The 7,623-nt window shown below is 44.4% G+C and overlaps 1 pseudogene; it reads left to right on the top strand.

The window, feature by feature from the left end:
* Positions 1 to 7,623, top strand: part of LOC122433861 — a 109,653-nt pseudogene that overhangs the window by 99,650 nt on the left and 2,380 nt on the right.

Genomic DNA, 7,623 nt, shown 5'->3' with positions numbered 1-7,623 from the left:
CTTATGGAAAAGCTCATATGGTTTCCTCATTTATGAAGGAAGTGAGTAAGAGATGACCGGCCATGACCAGGAGGATCTGTTTTTGTTTTGTGCTTTGGCTGACCCATGTGGCTTTCAGGATCTTAGTTCCCTGACCAGGGATTAGACCCAGGCCACAGCCGTGAATGTGCCAAGCCCTAACCACCGGACCACTAGGGAATTCCCAAGAGGTTTCTGATTTTAAAGTGACATATTTTCTGCACTCTAACCAGATATTCTACATCCATTTAACTGAATAGTATTCTGTAACACATTCTCAAATGTAAGAAGACACTTTTTTCAGATAGTCTATTATATGTTGCTGAGTTTCATGATTATTTAATGTAATAACGTTAAATCTGAAGTCAGAATGTAAAATATGATACAGAGTATGACAATGTTCAGGGAGATTTGAAATTCATAAATCTGTAGATTGATTTCCATTCATCAGATGTGGAAAATTGAGCTAAACTGTCTTAAAATACCATGTGTGAAAGTGTTAGTCACTCAGTTGTGTCTGACTCTTTGTGACCCCATGGACTGTAGCCCGCCAGGCTGTCTGTCCATGTGGACTCTTCAGGAAGAATACTGGAGTGGGTTGCCATTCCCTTCTCCAGGGAATCTTCCCCACCTATGTCTCCTGCATTGGAGGTGGAGCCATATGTAACGGAAGCCTACTAAAGGATGGATATTGTTTACACTAATAACTTCATTATTAACTTAAAACCAGTTGCACACAGGTGTGCCTGCTATAAATAATTAATTTTTACAAACAGATAGGTGTATTATCATTGAAACATGTTTGCGAAGTGGAAATAATAATTACACCAGGACCACAGAGATACACTGAGACTGTCTTGAGCAAACAGATACATGGGTCCCTCTTGATAAAACTCAAGTTTCGTGAAACTGAATGATTGGTCTCCTCATTAATCTCATTTTTAGATCCCCTTAAATGAATTAAAATAGTATTTTAAAACTGAGGCTTAGAGAAAAGGTTTTCTGGGAAAGAAACATAAATAGAAGAATACTGACTTTTTATCCTAGGGGAAAGAGAGCGCAAAATAAATGTCGAATTTCAAGTTGCCTTATGTCTTACATAGGAAATGTTTTGTGGTTTACCCCTCCTCAGTCAGATTCCCTGGGATATAATCTGGGTCAATACTGAAAATGACCACAAAAGAAAAGAATCATATATATTAAGGAGAGTATTAAAAAACATATTGAAAGACTTTCTAAACATTTAGTTAGCAGGGTTTTTAAGGCAGCCTGGGTTGTTTAACCAATACACAAAGTTCCAGAGAACCCATGTGATCTTTGAAGAGTAAAGGCTATTAATAACTATATCTGTCTTCTGTTTTTCATTTATGTTTGTTGATAACAGGTCAAGAAAACATATAAAATCTATACTACCAGAACAGAATTTATAAGGATTACAAAGGATTCCTTTAGAATTATTTTCAATGAGGGACCGAGTGATGAATGGAATAGGGATTTCAATCGTCTGGATGCTGCCAGGATTTCTCTCCCTTCCTCTTTCCCTCCCCTCACTCCTCTCTTCCTTCTTCCATTTCTTCTTCCTTCTCTCCTTCCTCTTCCGTCTCATCTTTCTTTCTTCCTTTCTTAATATTTTTTCCCTTTATCTCCTGAAGCCTAGAACTGTACTTTGTACTCACTAGGATGCTAACACTCACTGATTGATCTTTTTAAAAACAAAAAAAAAAGATTGACTCTTTTGCTAACCTTTCAAAAACTTCCGTTTTAACCCTCAAATTTTTATCATCCTTCCTAGCAAGATCAGCAGGTCAGCATTGTCCCACACTCTGGCCTCACACTGATGTTAGGAAGGGCTGCTAAGAGCTATCCGACAATTACTTTGCATCTCATCAAAGGAGATCCTAGACACATATCACCTATTGTTTTTTCTTGGCTACTGGACAATATCTTGTCTTCATGAAACAAACTGTAAATCCCTTTAATAAAAGTTACCCTAGATATTCCAGGCCATGGGGTAGGGGTAGAGAAGTGTAGTAGACTGTTTCTAAATTTTAAAAAGAGAAAGGATATTAATAACTGAGAAAGCTTCCTATCACATTTCAACTATTTCCTTCCTCCCTGAGTGATTCAGTTTAACAACAGTGAATGAAAGAGAAAATCTAACACAGCCTCTGCTTGGCTTTGGTTTTTGAATCCTCGATTCGCCGCTTCCCTGTGCCAGATGGGGAAACAAAAGCCCTCTTTCAAGGTATTGGTTGCATGAAGACGGACAGCCTTCGATGGCCCAAGGCTGGGCTCTTGTCTAACACTCGGGCAGAAACGTTCCAAGGAGACACGGGTGCTGACCAAGTAAGAGAACTCCCTGGGAGGGCGCCCGGGCGGAGAACAGCAGGATAAGGGGCGCCGGGAGAACTGCTCTGCCGCTTGGCTCACAGTCTTGGCCTTTACGTGATGGGATTCGTTTCCAGGTTGTCTCTGGCCAATCATGCCGACTCACCGGCCCTTCCTGGTGGCGCACGCATTTCTCAGCCAAGCTGGATTCCAGCGAGAAGGATTCTGGGAGGTTGGGAGGACATAGTGGTGAAGAACCTGCCTGCCAGTGCAGGAGGCATAGAGAGACACTGGTTGGATACCTGGGTCAGGAGGAGCCCCCAGGAGGGCATGGCAGCCCCTCTAGTGTTGTTACCTGGAGATCCCAGGACAGAGGAGTAGGGCAGGCTGCCGTCCGCGGGGTCACACAGAGTCGGAGACAACTGAAGCGACTTAGCGCGCGCGTGTGTGCGCGTGTGCACACACACACACACACAGTACAACTGAAGCGACTTAGCGCGCACACACACACACACACACAGACACAGACACACACACACACACAGACACACACACACACACACACACACAGTAGGGCATGTGGACTGGCATCTGCTCTCTCCTTCTGACCTGTGCCGAATTCTCTCAGTTGGAGGTAGTTCAGTAGGTTCCACGTTCCTTACTACCGCAGGGAACTCATGCAAGTGGTTACTGTGAACACGGCCAGAGTGAGTGGGCGGTTTCAGTCAGTGGTTCTCCTAACATTATTACTGTGATGAAAGGATGAAATGCAAATGCAAATAAGACCCCTGGACCAGTGAGCAGCAAGAGTAAACAGTCAAAAAGCATGTTATTCTGAGATCGTCTTTCCTTCGATGGTATCTACGTGGTCTCTGGTAGCCCTGTCTTGCACCCAGACAGACTATGTTGGTGCCTGGGTAATGTTCTCTTAGAGATTCTCCCAAGGAACCCCAAATACTTACTCCCTGTGTTCAACAGTGCCCAGAAGGCCTTTAACGGGGAACAAAACCTCATACCTCCAGTGCCTGTGGAGGAAATCCTCCAAACTCTGGTCTTGAGTTAGGAGATAGATGGACGCCCCACCTCATGCCCCCTACCCACACCCAAGGTGAGCGTTGGAGTTTGTTCCCTGTGGACAGAAACTCCAAAATATCATAACGGGACCATCGAGAGAGGAGGCTGGGCCCCTGCTCAGATAAAAGATTAAAGACCACATATTACGTATTTCTCATTCTCGAAATTAAGGAGACCCTCCCGACTAGAAATCTCCTTGGAGGTCAAAAGGGGAGTGATGTCAAGTCTACCCGTACTCCTCTTTAGTGGAATCCATCTTGCCTGAGAGATGTGTGTGCACGAACGGGAGGATACTGAAATATTCTTAATACGGATTCTGAACCAGGCAAATCAAAATGATTGGCCAAAGGACACCCAAGGGAAGAAATGTCTCATAAAAGTGATTCAGACTGCCACTAGGGCCTGACTCTCTCTGAATCCACCCATGTGTCTGTCCACATGTACTGTATTCTTTTTCCTCCTAATAAACACTTGTTTCACTACTTCCTGTCTTTGTGGGAGTTCTTTTCTGCCAAGCCAAAGGGCCAGGGCCTTGTCCCTGACCTCTGGTCTAGTGTCTAGGATTCAGCTCTCACTGCCATGCCCTGACCTCAGTCTCTGGAAGCAAAGCCCCCGATTGCAGGTGGAGGCCACCCCAGATCAGTCTGAGGCAAAACAGTATGGTGTTCCCCCGCCCCACACCCTGCTTTCAGAGATACAGGATAATGTGTTTATTTCAGAATTACTTAAATTTAGTAACCTTAACAAACAGTGAGTTTGAAAGTAACAGTGATACTTTCGTAAGTCCCATTCAGGCCCCTTTTGTATTGGCTCAAGGAAACAATTATAGTTCCACTGATTCATTTCCTGGGGACCACCAGTTTTCCACTGGTTTCCAGACTCTCTCCCCCCCACCACACACCCCTCTTGGAATCCAAGGATAATATGTTTCTTTTGGAATTACTTAACAGACTTGGTAAGTTTAGAAGTAACAGTGACACTTTTATAAGTCCCACACAGTCCCCTTTTGTAATCACCCAAGGAAACAGTTCCACTGATTCCTTTCTTGAGGACCATCATTTTCCCACTGGTTTCTGGACAGTGTTTCTCTCTTTTGTTTCTAAACAGGACTTTTTTGAAAAGTGCAGTTTTGTTTTTTTAAAGACATTTATTTTATGTGTGGGCTCCTCTTCCTGGCGGTGCTTGGGCGTCTCATTGCGGTGGCTTCTCTCGTTGCTGAGAATGGGCTCCAGGGTGTGCGGGCTTCAGTCGCTGATGTGTGTTCTCAGTAGTTGCAGCCTGCAGGCTCCGGACATGGGCTTAGGAGTTGTGGCACACGGGCCAAGTGGCTCTGAGACACGCAGGATCTCCCCAGACCAGGAATTGAACTCGTGTCCCTTGTATTGGCCCTGGAGAAGGGAATGGCAATCCGCTCCAGTATTCTTGCTTGGAGAATCCCATGTACTGAGGAGCCTGGCAGTCTACAGTCCATGGGGTTGCAAAGAGTTGGATACGACTGAGCGACTAAGAACCCTTGCACTGGTAGGCAGATTCTTAACCACTGGATCATCAAGGAAGCCCCCCAGAAGTGTGGGTTTTGACGCTGGAAAACCAGAGAATAGTGGTTTCCTGGGGGTGAGAGCAAAGACAGAACAGGGGACAGAGAAGCAAAAAAAAAAAAAAAACCAAAAAACACCATATGTCAGGGCACCAAAACAGATAGGGACCTCAGCAAAACTTCACCTACATTACTGCCTCTCAGCTATTTTATTCACCTGCAGATTTCAATAAAGGACAAAAAAAGTTACAGCAGCCCACAGGGCATTTTTGAGACACAGAAGATTATCAAGGCTGCAAATTTCCTAAGAAACATCTGGGGTTAAGTTGGTGCACATGTATGAATAGTCTGGTGGCTTTAAGGATTTCTTTGTATCTTATTTCAAGAATGAAGGGTGATGTCAGTCAGTTAAAAAAAAACACAACCTACCCCCAACCCACAGCAAATCCTAGGATTTACTATTCCAGTTAAACAGTAAGATACATGAGAGCATAATAGATGAATAATTCATACTGGTTTTGTTTCAAAGTTAACCTGGAGCCTTGAGGTAGGCTACTCTTTAGGCATGAATTTTTTTTTACACAGTAGCTCAAGGCCTTCAATATTTAACTGCTTTATTTTTTTCCTTTAAGAAAAAATACTTATTAGGAAAGGTTGAAAAATAATCTCCCTGGGGGGAAAAAAGCCCTCATGAAAAATAAATCTGAGTAAGCTGAGTTGTGAAAGTGCTACTCCAATAGCAGCAGGAGCTTTGAAGTCTCTTTCCTGTTCAGGAACACTCAACTTCCGAGACAATAAATTTATAGCACAATAAGCTTCCGGCATCACAAAATCTGCAGTCAATCTGGGCTTCCAGGTCCTCTTGCATTTAAACCCGACTTCCTGTCACTCTCCCTTCAAAGGTCGTGGCACTTCTATTTTGGGGTGGGTAGTGGGGTGAGGATGGGGGTGGGTGAGAGCTTTCAGAGGTTTTAAAGGACTTTGTGTGTGTGTGTGTGTGTGTGTGTGTGTAAGGAGTATCTGACTTTTTCAGGCCATAACAGGTAGCTGCTTTGTGCATGAGCTGTGGTTCAGGTCTTTCTAAGAAATGACTCTTGGAATAAGAACCCAGAGGCTTAAAGCTCTGCTAACTGGGAGGTCGGAGTCTACAGTGACTCCGAGCATGGGCTTTGGAATCATATGCTGTGTTGTGCTGGGCTCAGTCGCTCAGTCATGTCCAACTCTTTGTGACCCCCATGGACTGTAGTCCACCAGGCTCCTCTGTCCATGAGGATTCTCCAGGCAAGAATACTGGAGTGGGTGGCCATGCCCTCCTCCAGGGGATCTTCCCAACCCAGGGATCGAACCCAGGTCTCCCACATTGCAGGCAAATTCTTTACCATCTGAGCCCCCAGGGAAGCCCCAGAATACTGGAGTGGGTAGCCTATCCCTCCTCCAGGGGATCTTCCCAACCCAGGGATCAAGCCCACATTGCCTGCGTCTCCTACATTGGCAGGCAGACCCTTTATTTTGGGCTACGCTGGGTCTTCATGGCTGCACAAGGGCTTTCTGCAGTTGTGGCAAGTGAAGCCTGCTCTTCGTTGTGGTGCCCAGGCTTCTCACTGCAGCGGCTTCTCTCATCTTAGAGCATGGGCTCTAGGACTCATGGGCTGCCGTAGTCACAACATGAGGGCTCAGTTGTCCCATGACAAGTGGAATCTTCCTGGACAAGGGATGGAACCTGTGTACCCTGTGTTGACAGGCAGATTCTTAACCACTGGACCACCAGAGACATCCCCATTTCCTCTATTTCTATGTCTGCATGTGTTTTTACACATTGTCAGCAGCTAACTTTGCTCAACCCCTTGGATTTTATACGCTGCTTCTTCACGCCCCTAGCCCTAAATTTGTAAGAAGATGATTCTTCTCTGATTGGGCTGAGATAGAGGCGAAGAGTCGGACACGACTGAGCAACTAACACTTTCACTACTCTTTTTTTGACTAGGAAAATACAGACAATTGAATTCATTTTGCTTCTTTTATGAAATTTTGGGTCATATCTGTGATGAAAAGTAAATAGAAAGAGGAACACGTAACTAAAGAACAGAACCTAAGTATGTTCACCTGAAATATCTAGACAATTGTATTAATAATAGCAGTATATGTTCTGGCCTCTGTTGGTCAGTTTAGCTGCCCCTGTGTCTCCTTCAGCCTGTGTGTGTGCTGGGAGATGGCATTGGATTACAACAAGGATCTTAATGGTAGCCTTCAAACCACTAACAGAGTTCTCAGTTTTGTAAGTTGACACGAGGCAGAAAGCTAGCATGCCTTTGGGTTCATTGGTTCAGTGGAATTTCTTACTGAAATATTTTGTGTGATGTTGTCATATCTTGTCACTGCTTATGACAATATGCCCAATGCCTTATATACTTTAGAAGCAACTGTGGGGGTGAGGGGAATAGAGAGGTAGTACTCATTTTGTAACCACGTGTTGTACTGATAATCATGTATGTATATATGTGCGGTATACAAACAAATGCAAATGTATGTTCCTTGCCACTAAATTACTATTTTAGGGAGGTGCAGTGGAGCCAGAACAACAGACTGAGTTATACATTGATTTAGCCAGAGGCCAACCATCAAAGCCTCTGTTACTACAGAATAGATCCTGGGCAGAGATTAGAAGT

Source organism: Cervus canadensis, chromosome 33, assembly GCF_019320065.1.
Source record: "Cervus canadensis isolate Bull #8, Minnesota chromosome 33, ASM1932006v1, whole genome shotgun sequence".
Classification (NCBI taxonomy): domain Eukaryota; kingdom Metazoa; phylum Chordata; class Mammalia; order Artiodactyla; family Cervidae; genus Cervus; species Cervus canadensis.
The sequence above is the reverse complement of the archived record's forward strand: the minus strand, read 5'-3'. Positions and strand labels throughout refer to the sequence as shown.